Genomic DNA, 20,739 nt, shown 5'->3' with positions numbered 1-20,739 from the left:
GTCTGCTGGTTGAGGTAGGTGGAGTTGGGGAGGAGTTAATGCTGGGAGGGGTGTGACAATGCTGGTAGCAAAGGTAGTTTGCCTCTTCTGCCTTCAATAGCAGCAAGCAGAATGTTTGAAAGAGATAAGCAAATGTTAGTGTTTAGGGAAAAAGTGGTTCTATTTGTTCCTGTGTAAGTTTTGTGATTCTGCTTTCAAACACCGTGTTGTATTTAACCTCCTGTCAGAAACTATTATTGCAGAAAACATCACATTTCCAAGGTGTAAAGATTTTAGCATCACACATGCTAATTACAATAGGCCTATTTTTTTCTGACCTTTTCTTCTTCTTGCTCTCCCTTAGCTTCTCTGTGTCTGTCTCTGGTAGCTAACAACTTGAAGATTAAACTCGAGAAAAATACATTTATGAACTTTTTTTCTGCGTTGCTAGTTTGGCTACTAGGGATTATAACAGCAGTACATAAACACCTGAATTCTTAGGTAAGGTAGTTTGAAAGACATTAATTGGGCAGTCAGTCTTGACTTAGGTTTGACTTGGAGGGATTGTGAGGCAGCTGAGATTTGAGTTCTGGTTTTGATATGTTAATTTGTAACATTTAAATTTGTAAGCCCTTTCTGGCTTCCTGTTCATAGGGGACCAGGAATGTTTAAGGAAATTACCAGAGGTTGTGCATTCCTAAAGACTATTAAGAATGTGCTTGACTGGAGACAGATTATTAAAGGAATTTTATACTGAATATGGAAGGAAAAAGGGGAGAATGTTTTGGTAAAATTAAAAAAAATTATGAAGATTATGTAGTATGATATAGAACAGAGGTTGGCAAATTTTTCCTATAAAGAGAATGTCTTTTTGTCCTTTTATCCCATACTCAACTGTCTTTATAATGTAAAAACATCATTAGATAATATGAATAAAATATGATGAAATGAATGAGCTTGGCTGTGTTTCAATAAAACTTTGTAGATGCTGAAATTTGAATTTCATATAATTTTCATGTGTCACAAGACATTTTCTTTTTCACTCCTTAAAAATATAAAAATGATTTTTAGCTTCCAGGCCATACAAAGGCAGATAGTGGACCATAGTGATCCACTGAATAATAGTGAAGTATTCTTTATTTTTCAAGAGAGAATAATTGGGAAAGAAGGTAAACATGGTGCTGTGATCTGTTATTTCCATCTGTCTCTTTACTTACATACAAAATAATAAAAGAATTTTGAGATTCTAACACAAATTTGTTTTGTCCTTTGGAACTTGATCACCTGGATTTGTAACTGTACCAAGATACAAGTATATTCTTTAAATAAAGAAGGGTATTCCTTCTTTAAAATTAAAAAGGGATTTTAGTTCAGGAAAACTGGAATAACACACTGAGTCTTTTTTTTTTAAAGAGAGAGAGAGAGAACTTTTAAATATTTATTCTTTAATCATCGGCGGACACAACATCTTTGTTTTGTATGTGGTGCTGAGGATGGAACCCGGCGGGCCGCACGCATGCCAGGCGAGCGCGCTACCGCTTGAGCCACATCCCCAGCCCCACACAGTGAGTCTTAATGCTGAGATTTCTAACACAGGAATAGACAAAAATGAACTATACTAATGAGATGAAAGGTAACTTTTAAAAGTTAAATATATGGTGTAAATATTGTTTTTATTTCAGGAAAGGAAAACAGAAGAGATGAAGCCATTGGATTTTTTATAGAAAGATACATGAGCTGTGAGGGTAAATAACTGGCTAAGGTGGAAAAGGTGAGGTGGAAAAGGTGAGATGGAGGTGGGTAGGGCTTAACTATCCAGACTTTGAGATTCTTATTCAGGAAAAGGCAAAGCATCTCATGTCCCCCTACCATTTTGTTCAGTTATGCTCGAATTTGGGACCCCCTAAAGACCACCAGAGACCAAGATCGATGTAAGCAGCAAAGAGGTGTTTATTGCGAACTATCTCCGTCCTCCGCGCTCACACAGCAACTGGTGACGCTGAGAGGCCCCAGCCCAGGGTTTGCAGCAGTTTTATACACTCTTTGGGGGAAAGCAGGGACTTCACATACATCATAGCATCTCTTAGGAAATCATCACACACTGCGGGAAACCATAAAACAACTCTAAAACATGATTAGTACATTCACTGGTGGGAACAAGGTGGGTAAGGGTGATTGGTAAGTACAAGAGGGGGATTCCTTTGAATTGATTGGTTTAAACCACGAGGGGAGTACTGCTGAACTAGGTGGTTTCCCAACATGTTATCAACCACCATAATCTACTGGGAGGGTCATCTGGCATCCCAGGTATTTTCCCTGTTTCATGCTGATTGGTGGCTGCTAGGGGGTTGCTATGGGTCTCCACCTAGCCTGACTGAGTCAGGGCTACCTGCCACAGGCAGATCTCTCCTGTTATTTGTAGATAACAACTCAGCAGGGTGGGTATGTACCTAGGAGTGCTCTGTGGATCTTTCCAAGGACAAGGGTCACACCCCTTCCTTGGACAGGCTTTGCTCTGAGGCAGAGGCTGGTTTTTCAGTTCTTTTATTATGAAATATTACAAATGTACAGAAAAGCCATCTTCAGTTTGATTTTTATACTTACTTCAAACTTGCTACTTTTCAGGTCAGTGACATAGAACCACATCTTTGTTTTTCAAGTCTGTATTGTCATGCCATTGTATTAGCAGGATAAATTTTTGGAAGTTGGACTGCTGGTTTAGGAGATGTGGAATCTTAAAATTCTAGTATATCCTTTCAGTTTCGTTTCCCATCTAGCACATCATTCAGTTTTGTGTATGCATCTATTTATATATAAACCAGTATATTATGAGACAGATTAATCCCCTCTTGTCTGTGGTTTCACTTTCTGTTTTTCATTTATCTGTGGGCAAATGTGGTCTGAAATTATTACATGGAAAATTCTAGAAATAATGTTTCAAATTGTGTACCATTCTGAATAGTGTGATGAAATTTCATGTTGTCTTGTTCCCAGGGAATGTGAATTATCCATATGACATGTATACGCATGGACTACCCACCCCATTAGTCACTTACTATCACCTCAGTTATCGGATTAACAGAGGAGTGTGACATTGTAAAAGTTATATGTTAGTAATCCTTGCTTTTCTTAATAATGGCCACAAAGTGCTTCATTTAAATGAAAATGGAAGTTCTCAACTTACTAAGAAACAAAAGGAGCAAGATCCAATGCTTAGGTTGCTAACATTCATAGTAAGATGGAATCCTCTGAAATTTTTTTTTAAAGTGCTTAATTAAGGTGGAAAAGGCATTAGATTTGTGATGGAAGACATGAATGGGAAATGTGATTAAAGGCAATGTGTTCAGTCAGATCTTATATGAACTTGAGCAAGGGGATCCCCTGAAAGGAGTGATATCATGGGGTTTTATCCACTGGGGGTCTTGGAGCATATGGAACATATCCCGTCCTAATAAGGAGAGGGCAACTGTCATCTGTTTACCTGCAGGGGAGCTAGTGATGATATTGATGATATTTTCATATTAAAATGTATTCATTTATTATTTTTTCAAACTTTTGTTGGTAGATAAGAATTTACTTAGTTTCCTATTGATTGTTACTTCATTTTCATTTCTGCTTTAGTTTTTTTTTTTTCTATATTCTTTTTGTTGCTACAGCAGTGTTACAATAAAGATTCCCCTGAACATATGTCCTTAATGTGTGTTGGATTTATTTCTGTGAGAAAGATTCTTGTTGGAGTGTATTACATATTTCTAGTTGTAATACATGTTGCCATATTTTTCAGAAGGCTGTTCACTTTTACATTTCCTGACAGTAGTGTATGAGCCTGGCTCCTTCCCACCTCCCCAGCCAAGATAGGTATTATCTGTATTTTGTTGTTGTTATTTGCTTGCTTGATATTGATGTCTATGTTTTTATTTTTTCTACAGCTAGTAAAGAGAAGTCTTAGTTGCTTGAATTGCATTTTCTCTTTAGTAATTAAAAATTTTATTTTTTAGTTGTAGATGGACACAACAATACTTTTATTTTATTTATTTACGTGGTGCTGAGGATCGAACCCAGTGCCCCACGCATGCCAGGCAAGAGCTCTACCACTGTGAGGATGGCCTTAGGCCTGAGCCTAAGCAACTCCATTCTAAAATTTATTTTTAAAAACTCCAGTTTGAAACCTCTAGTCTTACTAGGCATGCCTAATGGAGTCCTCCAGTGTGGCCTTCTGGCACAAACAAGTCACTTTTCACCCTGATAAACTCAATAGTGAAGCCTCAGGTAGGCTGTCTAAGAGGGAAATGTGAAAAGATCAGGGTGGGGATGACAAGACCAGATGTTTTAACCCCAGGGTAAATGATATCACTGAGAAATCCCATGGCATCTGATAAAGGATTGAAGGGGGGGGCAAATGCCCCCAAATTTGGTATAAATAATAGAGCAAATGAACAGACATTCAGCAAGCTGATAATGATGCCCTCATGCTGAGAGCCTGACTAGGACCTGGACTGACATCCCAACACTTTTCATCATTTGCTGATCCTCTGCGTTTTCCTCACCGCTCTCAAACTCTACAGCCACATCTTGACCCTGGTGAAGCCTACCTTAATTCCTGATCTAATCACCATGGTCTAAGTGAGTGTGTATCTTCTGGACTTAAAGCCTAAGGCTTAAGACTTTTGATCTGACACTTGAACTTAGCATGCAGAGGGAAAGTCTGTCATTAGCCTGTCATGATTAAGTGTGTTTGCAGTGCTTAAAATTAATTAATCTAGAATTGTTTGCTATGAATTGATTATGTCTGTTGCAGTGCCTAGCATTAAGGATTGTCGTTTTCTTGATTAAGAACCTAAAGAGTGAAATTGTATTGAGTGATTTGAGTGAAGAAAGCATTGAAAAGGGCAGAAGTGCAGGAACATTCTGTATTTTCCCCCCTGGTCTGTATAAGTTGCACCTTTTGCCCACTGAGACAGCCACTGAGCCAGAACCCCAGCCCCTCTTTAGTAATTTTGGATTTTGTCACTTACACTTGTTTTTCTCTGCATTTCCAGTTTTGTCCTTTCTTGGAGGAGAGTTGGTTTGGGTTGTTGTTTTTCTTATCACTTCTACATACATGTGTGTCCCCATTAAGAAATGTATTTCTTGGGGCTGGGGTTGTGGCTCAGTGGTAGAGCACTTGCCTAGCATGCATGATGCACTGAGTTCAATCCTTGGCACCACATTAAAAAAAAAAAAACTAAATAAACAAAGATATTGTGTCCATTGAGAACTAAAAAAAATTTTTTAAAAAAAAGAAATCTATTTTTAAGAGTTTTTTAGATGATATTTTTTATTTTTTATATTTTGCCTTCATTTAAAAAAAATATGATGTAAAGAGCAGTGCTATCAATTTCTCCAAAGAAAATTTGTCTTGAGTTCAAGTCTTTATTGTAAGTGTCTTTTATGGTATACAAAGGGAAATAAAAGTGAAATATAATTACAAAGTAAAAAGACAGGTGAAATATAATATGGCTGTTCTCTTTCAGTCAGTTTTGTGACTGTTACTTCTTAATCTATGAATATGGACTGTGGTAGCTCATGTTTTGCTTTGTGAACATGTATTATGATTTCTGCACTTTCCTACATGTACTTAAATATACAGGTTTCTGAAAAATTCCTTGGAAGATTTTAAAAAAACACCTCCTCTTAGCACAAAACTACTGTAATAAACAGCTGATTGCCTCAGAAGCCATTACAAGTTTTACTGTTTACACCTTGTCCTTTAGTGTAGACAGCAAGTAAACTCAGTGCTGTTTAGTAGTATTAAAGAAAATATTGAATGCTCTCCTCATAATAACACTGGAGATTTTTCAAAGTGAATTGGTATTAGAGAGCTTTTGGTGATCTTGACTGGGAGTGAGATGATGAAAATGGGATTTAGAGTGTTTTCTAAATTTTTTAGAAATGGCTAGCCAAATCGTTAGTAGAAAGAAGAGACCAGAGGTAGAGATACACAATGTGAAATGATGGAATGCCTGAATTAGACTCAAAGTCAAAATTACTACCAGAGAAGCCAGGCCTATGTGTGGGGGAGCAGTCACAGAAGATTGGTGTGGCTCTGCAGAGGAATGTTGGAAGGTGGTGGTCCAGGAGGCCCTCTCTGCTTTGCTTGCCTTTTTTCCTTCTGTGAGATTTTATGTGCATAGGATTGGTATTTGGCAGAGAGAGAGAAGTAGGAGAGAAGCAGTGTAAGTGGAAAGGTAAAACTGGAACAAGAGGAGAAAATAAGAGAGACAAAAACCTACCAAGTAATAACAGCTATATAACATATATGATGCTTTATGGTGTAATGAAAGATATAAAACTTGAAGTCTGACCACCAGTAGTTCAAATCTAGAAAGTCTATTTCCTAATTTTCTGACTTTAAACAAATTACTTAATTTTTCCAAACTTCACTTTTTTTTTTTAAATCTGTGAACATAGATGTGATTTTCTATAAAGAAATGGTTCCATTAATACCAGATTTATTGTGTGGAACTTGAATTACTTATAGTTTGCTATCACATTCTAAGGTGACCTATCATTTCATAAGTTTCTGTAAATTTTATTTCATGTAGGCTAGCTGCACCCAAGATGCATGATGATGAAATTATAATTGAATTTCTTCTGGAAAACAAGGCTTGCATGCAGAATCAGTATCAAAGAAATCTGCAATGAAAAATCCAGAAAAAGTTGTTTAATTTTATTAAAATGCTTTCAGGTCCAGGGTTTGGGGGAATTTAGAGGAAGACCCCTTCCTTTGAAGTTTTTCTATCTTGGGGCTGGAGTGTGACTCAGTGGCCTGGCCGAGTGCTTTCCAAGCAAGTATAAGGAGTTGACACAACAAACAAACAATCAAAACAAACCCTGCAAACTTTCTGAAGTTTTTCTATATTGTGAATGTTTCATGTAGTTAGTCAAACTGAAACTTGAATATGGAATTTTGATAGTCTTGCCTGCCTTTGTCCAACTTATTCCTACCAACACCATCTTCAGGTGAAAATTCATGTAATTGCAGGGGTGGATATTCTGACACATGCTGTCAAGCTTGGCTCTTTCTCTGTCTGGTGATTTGTACAATCTTTGATTTCATCTTCATGTGGATAAGATCTGGCAAAGTCAGAAAAGCCTGTTGATGAGTTTTGTCTCCAAATCCAAGCATTAGTACTTTTGCCAAGAGTGATTGCTTCTGTTTGAAAAAGAAAAGGGTGGTGGTAGGAAAGATTGCTGGTTATCTCTCAATACCTTTCTTCCTCTTCTTCCCTAATAAAATAATTTTTATCTGGATGTATGGCTGACTGAAATAAATTTACTATTATCTGTATCTCATGCAACCAAGAGTGGCCCTGTGATTGGCTAGTGAGTGAACAGAATCAAGTATTTAGATTCAGGTGATGCTTCCTTCCTCTTCCCACTGTTTGGGATGCAGGTGTGATAGGCCATTTTGGACCAGATAGATGTGAGCAATCCTGAAGGCAGCAATTCCCAAACTTTGCTGCCCATTAAAATTACTTATGGGGTTTTAAAAAATCCTTTGCTGGATGTGGTGGCAGGAGGCTTGAGGCAGGAGGATTGCTTGAGTCCAGATTTTGAGACCATCTTGGGAAACATAGTGAGACCCTGTCTCAAAAATAAATAGCCAACCAATCAATAACTTAACCAATGTTGTCGGGTGCGGTGGCTCATGCCTGTAATCCCAGTGGCTGGAGAGGCGGAGGCAGGATTTCGAGTTCGAAGCCATTCTCAGCAATTTAGGGAGGTGCTAAGCAACTCAGTGAGACCTTGTCTCTAATAAAATATAAAATAGGGCTAGGGATGTGGCTCAGTGGTTGAGTGTCCCTGAATTCAATCCCTGGTACCCCCAAACAAAAAAATACAAAAATAACTTACCCAATGTTGAGGTCACACCTTCTATCAATCAAACGAGAAGGATTGGACCAGACATTCTCACTTTAAAAAATCTCCATGTGATTCCTAGGTGCAGCAAAGTTGAAAACAGCTGCCTTTGGAGTTCTAGAGCAAGAATATTAAAGTCAATATTGCTGACAGCATACCAGCCCAGACCTTCCTATTATAAAACCATCACAGGTCAGAGAGTAGCCCGTTATTTGGAATTAAGTTATAACAACCGAACCTATGTAGCAGCTAATAAACATGGGTCATGATAACTCTATTTTACAGAATAATCTTGTTGCCATGTTTTGCTTATTTTCCACATATTCACATGTGGAATTTTTTTGGAGATACCTTGGTGATACTTCCTTAGTATAATACATCTGAGGTTAATCCATATTGTGGCATGCATCATTAGTTCATTCCTTCTTTTTGCTAGTATAGTGTTTATCCATTTACCAGTTGAAGGGCATTTGGGTGGCTTCCAGTTTGGGACTTGCTTTGGTTTGGGTATGGTATGAGTGTCCTTCAGGGTATATTGTGATTGAAACCTTGGTCCCTGGGGTGGTGTTTTTGGGAAGTGATATAACCTTTGGGAGGTAGAGCCTAGTGGGCAGGCCTTAGGTTATAGCCAGGAGGTGGCTGGATAGGTAGTTCTTGTGGGACTTTGAGGGTTGGAAAAGCCTGAATTTGGCTCTTCCACCTTCTGCTTCCTGGCTCAAGATATAACCTTGCTCCTGCTGGTGCTCCTGTTGTTGCTCTTTGCCACAATGTGGCACAGCCAAGGGGTGGCCTTTGCCACAGAGCCTGTGCTGTTTTTTTTTTTGGACATTAAACCTCTGTAATTGTGAACTAAATAAACCTTTCTTCACAAGTAGCTTGTATTAGGTATTTATAGTGTTGAAAGGCTGACTAATACAGGGCTGTTTTGAATAAAGCCATTATTAATACTGACTTAGGTTTTTGGGTGAATGTTAATTTTTAAAAAGTTATCTTAAATGCCTAGGTGTGGGATTACTGAGTTTGATAAGCTTCATAAGAAATTGCTAAACTGTCACTGTGCCTGTAATGTTTTGCATTCCTACCAGCAACATATAACAGTATATCTATGCCATAGTTGGGATAGACATTTTCTCACCTTTTTTTCTGCTTTAATACGTGATTATTTACCATTCATATATCTTTTTTTGATGAATGCTGAGGTATTTTGTTTTTTAAATTTTTTTTGCTTTTGTTTTTGAGTTTTGAGAGTGCTTTATACATTCTAGGTATGAGTCCTTTATTGGACAGATGTTTTGCAGATACTTTGTCCAAGGTGTAGTATGCTTTTTTATTTTATTTTTTTTGGTATCAGGGATTGAACCCAAGGGCACTCTGCCATTGAGCCCCATCTGCACCTCTGTATTGTATTTATTTAGAGACACAGTCTCACTGAGTTGCTTAGTGCCTCGCCATTGCTGAAGCTGGCTTTGAACTTGTGATCTCTTGTGATCGTCCGTCTCAGCCTACGGGGCTGCTGGGATTATAGTTGTGTGCCCAGCTTTATTCTTTTTATAGTATATTTTGAAGAGGCAGACATTTTTTTTTTAATTTTTAATATTTATTTATTTTTTTTAGTTCTCGGCGGACACAACATCTTTGTTGGTATGTGGTGCTGAGGATCGAACCCGGGCCGCACGCATGCCAGGCGAGCGCACTACCACTTGAGCCACATCCCCAGCCCAGAGGCAGACATTTTTAATTGTGATGAACTACAGCTTATTTTTTCCTTCTAGTATTTAACAAATCTTTAATCCTGAATTATAAACAATTTCTCCTAGGAATTTTGTAGTTTTAGGTTTACATTTAGGTCTATAATGCATTCTGAGCTATCTGTTTACCTGACATATTGCAGAAGGGCTCTGTTGAGGTTCATTTTATTTTTAGTTTTTGCATATCTACAGTTGCTTTAGCACCATGTGTTAAAGACTATCCTTTCTCCATATGTGGGTTAAAAAAAAAAATCTCTGTTCCATCAATGCTTTTGCTACTAGCACAATGTCTAGAATACTACAGATTTAAAATAAATGTTTAAATTAATCTGTGTCCCCCAACTTTTTATATTTTCAATGATGTTTCCCCTATTTTATTTTTTAAAAAATATTTATCTTTTTTTAGGTGTAGTTGGACACAATGCCTTCATTTTATTTATATATTTTTATGTGGTGCTGAGGATCAAACCCAGGGCCTCACACATGCTAGGTGAGTGCCCTATAGCTGAGCTACAACCCAGCCCTTGTTTCTCCTATTTTAATTCCTTTACCTTTCCATAGAAATTGTGAAATCTGCTTATTAATTTCTAAAAGAAATCCTAAGGGACTTATGAGTATCTATAAAAAATGCTGGGAACCTGTAAATCAATTTAGAGAGAATTGTCAGCTAAACAATTAAGCCTTCCAGTGTATGAACATAGTATACCTCACCATTTATGTAGGCTTTCCTTGAAATTTTTCCCATGATTTTTTTTAATATTGTTAGTCTATGGATGCTACCCATATTTTATTTATTTATAAGCATTTTGTGAAAAACTGGTATATTTTTGATGCTATTGTAAATCGTTCTTTAAATATTTTAAATTGTTCATTGCCAGGATGTAGAAATGCAGTTGCATTTTGTAGATTGACCTTAGTTTTGTAATCTTGCTTATTCCAGTAGCTTTTTCAATAGTTTCTTTGAGATTGCTAGATAGGTACTCATGTTTCCTGCAAATAGGAACCAGTTTTATTTTTTCTTTTCTTATCTGGATGCTGTTTTTTTTTTTCCTTGCCTTTTTGCACTAACTTTTTCCTTCAATACAACATAAATGGTACAAGCAGGCACCCTTGCCTTATTCCTGACCTTGGGAGGAAACTTTAGACTTGTAGTGTTAAGTGTGATATAAGCTATTGATTTTTTGTAGATGCCTTTCTATCAATTTTAGGAAGTTTTTTTCTGTTTCTAGTTTGCTGAGAGTTTTATCATGAGTAAATATTGAATTTCATCAAATGTTCATAATGCAGCAATTGATATGATAATTTTTCTTATGACTTATTAATTGTGAATTATATTGATTGAACTGCTTTGATTTTGAAGATAAATCCTACTGAAGTATGAGGAATTGTTTTCATAATTGCTGGGCTCTGCTCGATAGGTTTTTGTTGAGAATCCTTGGCTTCTGTGGTTTATTTTTTTATTTTTTATGTGATGTCTTGCATCAGAATAATGCTGACCTCATGAAATTAGTTGGGAAATATTCCCTTTCCCTCATCCCCATTCTGTTTTCTGGAAGAGATTGTGTAGAATTGGTATTATTTTTTGTTTAAATGTTAGTTAAAAAGCCTTTTATCTTTTGTTTCTTAGATGAGAAATAGCTATGTGGTACTCTCACTTTTTTGCTCTGACAGCATTTCCCCTTCTTTAGTTCTGTATCTTCTGTAACCTCCTTTCCTGTCTCCCATCTTTCTCCTGAGTATCCTGTGGAGGTTTGTGGAGGAAAACCTGCAAGTGGGTATGAACTACCATTTTACCTGTTGCTCCTAGGAGTTCTTTTTTTCATGTTGTCCTTTAGCAGTTCATAAAGAATTTTAGCTGAATACTTCTGATCCACTTGTGGTGGCCCCATTTTCCATTGTGCTCTGCCTCCTGTGAGCGGATACTCACATCCTGTCTCTTTTAGATTTGAGGCTACTTGGGTAGCTTTCTGAGATTTTTAAGAAAAATTATTATTATTTTCAATTGTTTGGCTTTTTATTGTCATCAGGACAGTTAGCAGTGTTACCAGCTTTCTACATCTGCAGTGGAAGCCAGAAATGAAAACCAATTTGTTTTGGTGTCCTATCATAGATAGTTGTGATGTTTCTCAGTGCAGGGCTTAAATTTCATAGAAATGGGTATTTCCTGAGCTTGATAAGTGTCTTCACATTCAAGACATGGTATCAGTATAGAGTTCTTTAATAGTGCTACCAGCCTTCTTTTTTATTATTCCTTGTAGTACCTGGATTGAACCCAGGGGCACTGTTCCACTGAGCTACACTGCCATCCCTTTTATTTTTTTATTTTGAGACAGGGTTTTGCTAAGTTGCTGAGGCTGGCCTCAATTGTGCAATTCTTCTGGCTCAGCCTCCTGAGTAGCCGGGATTACAGATGTGGGCCACTGTGCCCAGTGCTGCCAGCTTCGTGACTGATATGTATTATGAGTTTTATTTATGTACCCTGAAACTTTACTCATTAGTCATATATTGCTTGGATAAGGCAGTTCTTTTAAGATTTCTTGCAAGATCTTTGCCTCATTTTTACTGCTAAATTCTGTAGTATTTGGCTAGATAATTCTTATTCCTAAATAGTCATGTGGCTGAACTGAACTAGACAGTCTCCAGATGAAGGGATTTTCAGATATGGTTTGCCAACTTTTCCCAAACCTTGGGTAGAGATGTGCTTGCCTGTTGCTACTTATACCATTGTAATGACATCTTGTCTCTAAATTTTGTTTTCTAATCCCAAAGAGTCAACTGAGACACATTTCCAAGCTAGTCTTTTCTTTCTACCACATCAGTGTTGTGGTATGATCTCTAAATTGCTGAGAAGTTGTATGGGTTAGTTTTTAGTAGCCCTGGGATTATGGTATCATGTTTGAAACATGAGTTTTTATGTTGAATTCACTAAGAATTCCTTGGCGAGAATCAGTGGTGGGTTGGGGCAACATTGGCAGTACTTTAAACTATTATAGAGAGAAGAGGCACTGCAGAGCCAGAGATCTGGGGCAGAAGGCAGTGAGATAGTTGTGGGAAAAAATAGAGATGGGTTGTACCTGGTTTAGCATACATACCAAAAAAAAAAAAAAAAAAAAAGCCTCAGTTCCCAGTTCTCAAAATTGGCCCCAGTTAAATCAGGGGTTTGATGATTAGCTGCCTTCAATATTTGCAGTCCTTTATATGATTAATTTATCCTTGACAACTTAGTTTGTATCTTTCCTGTTTTAGCCAATGAATGATTCCAGGATGTGGGAGTCATCCAGGGAGGTATACTGTCCCATTTACTAATTACTAGCTTTTTGTATTCTAATTGATTTTCCTACCTTAATCTTGCCAGCCCTTATTCCATCTTCTGTATTGCTTAAAAAAAAAAAAAAAGTACTAAAACAGAAATAAGACTCTCTAATTGCTGCTTAAATCAAGGTCCTTCATCATTTAGTTTAAGAGATGCTGCTTCCTTTGCCATGGCCCAATATTACCATATTATATTAATTCCTGTTGAATCCAGATTCACCCTTAGATTTTTTTCATTATACTGTGTTCTAAGCAATCACTGTTAATTAGAGTGGGCTTGTGAAATGGAACCCTGGCTTGGGTTTCTAAGGGGGCAGAAAATACATTTAAAGGTGGATTAAGACCCTGCCCATCCTGGACATTCTTTGATCACTGATCTTAGTGGTTCTGATCTGGTTGAACATCAGAATTGCTGGTGGGTTACAAAACACTCAGGCATCTCCATAGACCCGCACTCATACGTGTTAGGCATTTCAATCCAAGAATTGCTTATTTAGCAAGTCTTACCAGAGATGCTCACAAACATCCTAGGAATCCTTGTCTCTATTTTTTTTTTTTTTTTTGGGTAGAGGGGCACTGAACCACTGAGGCACATCCCCCGCCCTATTTGTATTTTATTTAGAGACAGGGTCTCACTGAGTTGCTTAGCACCTAGTTTTTTGCTGAGGCTGGCTTTGAACTCGTGATCCTCCTGCTTCAGCTTCCTGAGCCACTGGGATTACAGGCATGCATCACAGTGCCTGGCCTCATCTCTGATCTTATTATTAAATGTGTGATCAGCAGATCAGCAGCATCAGCACCAGCCTTGTCATATAGAATCTTAGGCTTGACTTAAAACTGTCTGCAGGTTATAGTAACATCCAGGTCATTCTTGTGTACAGGAAGATCTGGGACTCCCTGGTCTGTGTGTCTTCTAGATGCAGAGCCAGAACTGTGCATTGTGCTCTTGAAATGTGGTTTGATCAGATCACTTACACTGGGTCTCAAGGTCTCAGTCCTTATGCCCTTTCTCTCAAGTAACCATTATTCCCTTGGTGACCTCATCATAATTTCTATGATGTCATCTACCAATCTATTTCTTCTGCCCATACAGTTCTCCTAAATGTGTCTAGACTCATTTGTCCCATTATCAACCTGCATTTTTTTTTTTTTAATGGTACTGGAAACTGAATCCAGGGATGCTTTGCCAATAAGCTACATCTCAAGTCCTTTTAATTTTTATTTTGAGACAAGGTCTTTCTAAATTGCCCAGGCTGGCTTTGAACTTGGGATCTTACTGCCTTAGCAGGAGTTACAGGTATGCACCACTGTGCCTGGCTCTCACTTGGATTTCTTGTGCACATCTCAGGTCACATCCCCTGCACTAAGTGTCTGCCATGTCCCCTATTCTTATATGTAACTTCCAGAGTCTTTCTCTTCTTATCATTGGCAGCTCCATCTCTTTATATAGTCTGGTATTGTGGGTGTTCTCCTTGACTCCCTTTTTCTCTTACTCCAGATTTAATCCATTAGGAAATTCTGTAAAGTCCATCTCCAGGGTGGATCCAGAATCCAGTCACTATTCCCATTGTTCACACTCCAGGTAAAGGGACCCATATATCCATCCTGGAGCATAGCACCAGTTCCTACATTTTTCCCTATAGCCTTGCTAGCATTTGTTTCGATTCTATACTCAGCTTAACTTCCAGAGTGAATCTTTGAAAAGAGAAGATGCACTGTGTTCATCTTTACTCAAAACTGCCTCATTCAAAAGTAGGAATTCTGACATCCCTCAGATCTGTAGCATCTGGCCATATCTCTGCCCTCTCAATGACTTTGCTCAGAATGTCCCAGATTCCTTGCTATCCCCATAACACAGAGAGGATCCTACCCTAGTACATTTGCATTAAAAGTATCCCTAAAAAACTTACTCTGGACATCCTCATCACAAATTCTTTCATGTCTTTTAAATCTTCCAAAGTTCTTTTCCATAAGGCCCACACCGACTGATCTGGTAAAACGGTCATTGTATCTGTCCCTACATACCCACACTCTGGATCACTTTCCTGTAGTACTTACCACCTCCTATATGAACATTGTCCTTCATTACTCTGCCTGGAGGGTATCAGCTACCTCTTCCTATTAGAAGATATATTTTATCAGGTGGGAGTTTTAGCCTGTTTTTCATTCACTGATATATACTAGATGCAAACATAGTGTATCATGTAGCCAATGCTCAAATATAGTCATACTTTGGAGATACTGTGGGTTCTGTTCCAGACCATTGTGGTAAGGAGAATATTGTAATAAAGCAAATTTTTTTTTTGGTTTCTTAGTACATTTAAAAGTTGTGTTTACATTATGATCTAGTAAGTGTGCAATACCATTATATTTGAAAAAACAAGGTATGTACTTTTTTTATGCATTTTTCTTTTTATTTTAAAAGAAAACACAAACCAAATGTGCAGTTCAATACATTTTTATAAGGTAAACACTCTTGTAACCATCACCCAGGATAAATTAGATATTTCGAGTCATCCCAAAGTCCCTCTGTTCCTGTTCTGTCACCCTCAATCTCCCTCCAACAGTCAACATTATCTTGACTTAAGTATCATATCCCTGTTTCCTTGGAGTTTATCACCCAAATGTATATCCCTAGGCACCATCATTTACACTTTAAGAACTTTACTTTAAATTTTTTTTTATTGATTATTTAAAACATTACATAGCTCATGATATATCATCTTTCATACATTTGACTCAAATTGGGTTTTGAACTCCCATTTTCACCCCAAATACAAATTGCAGAATCACATCTGTTACATAGTCACATTTTTACATAATGCCATATTAGTGACTGTTGTATTCTGCTACCTTTCCTATCCCCTACTATCCCCCCTCCCCTCCCCTCCCATCTTCCCTCTCTACCTCCTCTGCTGTTATTCAATTCTCTCCCTTTTTTTCCCTCACCCTTGCCCCTCATAACCTCTTATAATTTTATGTATCATTGAAGGTCTCCTACCATTTCCATATGCTTTCCCTTCTCTCTCCCTTTCTCTCCCCCAATTCATCTTTGTTTACTGTAGTCTTTTCCTCATGCTCTTCCTTCCTGTTCTGTTCTTAGTTGCTCTCTTTATATCAAAGCAGACATTTGGCATTTGTTTTTTAGGGCTTGGCTAGCTTCGCTTAGCATAATCTGCTCCAAGGTATGTACTTTTAAAATACTTCAACACTAAAAATGGCTAACAATCACCTGAGCCCTTGTTGAGTTGTCATCTTTTCCTGGTGGAGGGTCTTGCCTTGATATTGATGGCTGCTGTCTGGGTTGGTGGTTGCTAAAGATTGGGATGTCTTGGGCCATTAAAAATCAATGTGGTCTGGGGATGTGGCTCAAGCGGTAGCGCACTCGCCTGGCATGCGTACGGCCCCAGGTTCGATCCTCAGCACCACATACAAACAAAGATGTTGTGTTCGCCGAAAAACTAAAAAATAAATATTAAAAAATAAATAAATAAATAAATGAAGTTTTCTGTATCAGTTGATTCTTTTATAAAACATTTTCCTGTAGCATGTGATGCCGTTTGATGGCATTTACCCATAGTAGAACTTCTTTCAAAATTGAAGTCTGTTCTCTCAAACCTTGCCATTGCTTTATCAACTCAGTTTTTGCAGTATTCTAAATTCTTTGTGACATTTCAACAATATTCACAATATCTTCACTGGGACTAGATCTAGCAATCATTCTTTGCTTATTCATGAGAAAGAAAGAACTAGTTGAGTGTGGTGGTGCACACCTATAATCCAGCTACACAGTGGACTGGGACAGAAGCCTCAACAACTTAGTGATAGTCTCAAAATAAAAAATAATCTGGGCACAGTGGCACATGTCTATAATTCCAGTGAGTGGGGAGACTGAGGCAGAAGAATTGCAAGTTTGAGGTCAGCTTCAGCAACTTAGTGGGACCCTGTCTCAAAATAAGAAATAAAATGGGCTGGGGATGTAGCTCAGTGGCAGAGCACCCCTGGGTTCATTCTCCAGTATTGGGGGAGGAGTGTGGTGGGAAGAAGGAACTCCTAATCTATTCAGATTTTATCATGAAATTTCAGTAGTTCAGTAATATCTCCAGGCCCTGCTTCTAATTCTAATTCTTGCCATTTCTACCACATCTGCAGTTACTTCCTCCATTTAGGTCTTTAACCCCACAAAATCTTCCAGCAGGGTCAGAATCAGCTTCTTCCAAACCCCTTCCAAACTCCTGTTGCTGCCTTCCCCTATAACTCACCATTGTTCTTAATGACATCTGCTATGGCGAATCCTTCCCAGAAAAATTTTCAATTTTCAGATACATCAGAGGAATTGCTGTCTTTGGCAGCTATATCCTTATTAAATGTACTTAATAAATAATAAGACTGAAAGTCAAAATGACTCCTTGATCCATGGGCTACAGAATGGATATTGAGCTAGTAGGCCTGAAAACAAGTCTCTTTGTACATTCCCACCAGAGTTCTAAGGTGACCAGGTACATTGCTAATGAGCAGTAATATTTTGAAAGGAATCTTTCCTAAGCAAATAAGTCTGAACAGTGAGCTCAAAATATTAAGTAAACCATGTTGTAAACAGGCTTATTTCCATTTATAAAGTACGGGCAAAATAGACTAGTGTAATTCTTAAGGGCCCTAGAATATCCAGAATGGCAAATAAACATTGCCTTCAAAGTCCCCGGCTGCTTTAGCCCTTAACAAGAGAGTTGTCCTATTCTTTGAAGCTAGAATTGACTTCGGTAGCTATCAAAAGTTCTAGATGGCATCTTTCAGGGCTGTTTTGTCTACACTGAAAATCTGTTGTAATGTAGCTGCCTTCATTAATCCTCTTAGATCTTCTGGATAACTTCAAATTTCTGCAGCTCTCTCTCAGCCATCAGATTTTTTTTTTTTTTTGGAAAGCAGGGATTGAACCCATGTTGTGTTTAACTTCTGAGTCACATCACCAGCCCATTTTATTTTTTAAGACAGGGTCTCTAAGTTGCTTAGGGCCTCACTGAGTTGCTGAGGCTGTCTTTAAACTTGAGATCTTCCTGTTTCAGTCTCCAGAACCACTGGGATTACAGGCATAGGCCACCATGCCCTGCTTCAGACTCAGAATTGAAGAGAATTAGGGCCTTGCTCTGCATTAGGCTTTGGCTTAAGGGAATGTATTGGCTAATTTTGATCTTCTGTCTGGACCATGAAAACTTTCTCCATCTCAGCAGTAAGGCTGTTTCACTTCTCTTACCATTTGTGTTCAGTGGAGTAGCACTTTTAATTTCCTTCAAGAACTTTTCTTTTTTACTCACAACATAGCTAAAACACAGATTTTGGCTTCACTCATTGTTCCATGTGTGTTCCTCATTAAGTTTTTATGATTTCTAGCTTTTGATTTAAAGTGAGAGGCCTAGCAACTCTTCCTTTCACTTGAACACTTAGAAAGTATTGTAGGGATTATTAATTTGCTTAATTTCAATATTGTTATATCCCAGGGAATAGGAAGGCCCCGAGAGAGGAAGACAGGGGGAATGATGAGCCAGTGGAGCAGCCAGAACACAAACATGTATTAAGTTTGCCATCTTGTGGTGGTGGTTTGTGGTACCCCCAAACAAAATAATAACAGCAGTGATCACTGATCGAAGGTCACTGTAAGAAGAGATAGGATAAAAAAGGTTGAAATATTGCCAAATTACCAAAATGTGACAGACATGAAATGAGCACATACTGTTAAAAAAATGTCCCCAGTAGACTTGTTATTCACAGGGTTATGGCAAGCCTTCAGTTTGTAAATAATATTTGCAGAGGGCAGAGCAAAGCACAATAAAGTGAGACATGCCTGTATTGGTGAAACGAGTGATCAGTGTACAGTACCTCCATTTTCTAGTAACTTTATTAATTGCCCCTCAGACCCAGTGTTATCCTATGACAGCTGCAGTACAACATTCTCTCATAATTATGTTCTCAGTGACATTTCTCTAAGAAAAGATAATCCTTGACTTAATGGGTCTTGTTTTCCAATCAAAAATCAAAATTAGATTCTGCTGTATAAATCCATGTATTGGTATTTAAGCCAGCATTAGGACTTTTTTTTTTTTTTTTAAAGAGAGAATTTTTAAATATTTATTTTCTAGTTTTCGGCGGACACAACATCTTTGTTTGTATGTAGTGCTGAGGATCGAACCCGGGCCGCATGCATGCCAGGCAAGCGTGCTACCGCTTGAGCCACATCCCCAGCCCAGCATTAGGATTATTAGAGCAAAGGGCAGGGAGAGGGATGGGAGAATAGAGCAGAAGAATTACAAGAGGAATCTAACAAGGAACTATCTCTGGTAGTTCCAGAATCTGGTTCTTTAAAAAAGATTGGGGAAAACAGCCTTGGAAAGAAGGCGAAGAGCTGGACAGGCCCAAAAATTGGGTTTCCTAAGACTGTAGAGACTTCTGTGTGTAGTGACAGACAAAACACCTCGTACTGTCAAGGCTGGGGGCACCCAGGCGAAATGAGGCCAGGACTTGTACACAAGAATAAGAATAATCTATAGAAACTAAGAAACAAGCGCATAAAAAAGTTTGGGGCTAAGAGACTCAGATCTGAGCCTAAGTTGACCTGGCCACACAAAACCCTCACTACCTGTTGTCTTAGATATAGGACAATACCTGGGCTGTACCTGTGATCAGATCCTTGTGTGACCAAGTTCTACTGAATGGACAAGGGCAACCGAGAAGTGAAGATGACTCAGCTGAAAAGTGAATACACCCAAACCCACAGTGGGCTGAGCACCAACTGGGTACCAGCCCCATCCATACTGGGCTCCTCACAGCTTTTTTAATCTATCTGCAATAGACTTAGTACAATAAATGTGGATTCTGGAAGGTTTTCAGGTTTTATTCCCTTCCCCAAGTTTTTGAAGACAAATTTTATGTCCAGATTCTTATTTTCAGAAGGGAAGTAAGAAATTGCAGTTAAGTGCTACAAAACATTAAGACAGGATGGGACATCTTGCCTTCTCTCTGCTGAAATAGAAAAGTTGGTCAGGAAAGACAACACAAGTCAGTGTGGGGAAGGGGTTTGGGTCTTCTTATTTTCTCACATTTTGCTGATAAGAACAAAGACCCCATAGACATATGCACATGCCAGTTGCAGAAGAAGAAGTCAGGAGCTCTTGAAGTCACATTGGTATATATGTGTTGAACCAATCTTGGATCCCTAAGTCCCACACAAGGCAGCTGTCTCATACTGTATAAGAAAATAATGAACAAATTCAGATCAGTCACTGTACTTGATGACATTCTGAACTGCCCACCATACATAATATGTTCAAATCCAGAGTTCCATACATAGTACTGTTTCCTCTGGCCTACCCTCTCTTCAATTTCAGGCCCTCTGGTGTTTCACTATTAGAAACTTTAAGAGATATATCAGAGTCCTAAGCATTGTCCCTTCCAGAGACAGTGACACATGACTGACACACAGCCCACAGGACACATGACTCAAGGAGGAATTATGGGGTGGGCAAGCTCCTCCATGGATTTTCCTGTCTATACTGTCACAGGGTCTCAGGGATCACTCACATGCATAATTAAAGGCAGTTGTGTGTAGCTTCCTTTCCTTCCACCTGTGAGAAGACATCCTGGGAGAGGCCAGGAAGAGGCAGGGCCATGAGGCCACAGAGGAACCCTCTAATTCTGGGCCCAGGGAAGTTTGTAGAACTGTGTCTGCAGATGCAGGGTAAGATCAAGAAACACGAAAGAAGGAGGACCAACTGCACTCTTGGAAGTCTGTCTTAATAGGCCCTTC

At 38.4% G+C, this 20,739-nt stretch overlaps 1 protein-coding gene across 2 annotated transcripts in view; it reads right to left on the bottom strand.

Annotated features, from left to right (window-relative positions):
* Positions 1–6,468: 6,468 nt before the first annotated feature.
* LOC308648843 (class I histocompatibility antigen, Gogo-B*0103 alpha chain-like) overlaps positions 6,469–20,739 on the bottom strand; it is a 32,972-nt gene continuing 18,701 nt past the window's right edge. Inside the window, exons 4-7 of one of the 2 annotated variants that reach the window (XM_081293916.1) lie at positions 16,174–16,402; positions 15,000–15,059; positions 7,876–7,998; positions 6,469–7,174 (exon numbers count right to left, since the gene is read on the bottom strand). The gene's annotated coding sequence lies outside the window, so the exon portion shown is untranslated. The remainder of the gene's footprint in view (positions 7,175–7,875; positions 7,999–14,999; positions 15,060–16,173; positions 16,403–20,739) is intronic. The other variant, XM_081293917.1, reaches the window with a different exon arrangement.

Source organism: Spermophilus citellus (genome assembly GCF_964194105.1).
Source record: "Spermophilus citellus genome assembly, chromosome: 5".
Classification (NCBI taxonomy): domain Eukaryota; kingdom Metazoa; phylum Chordata; class Mammalia; order Rodentia; family Sciuridae; genus Spermophilus; species Spermophilus citellus.
Note: the sequence above shows the minus strand (reverse complement) of the source record. Positions and strands in the feature narration are given on the sequence as shown.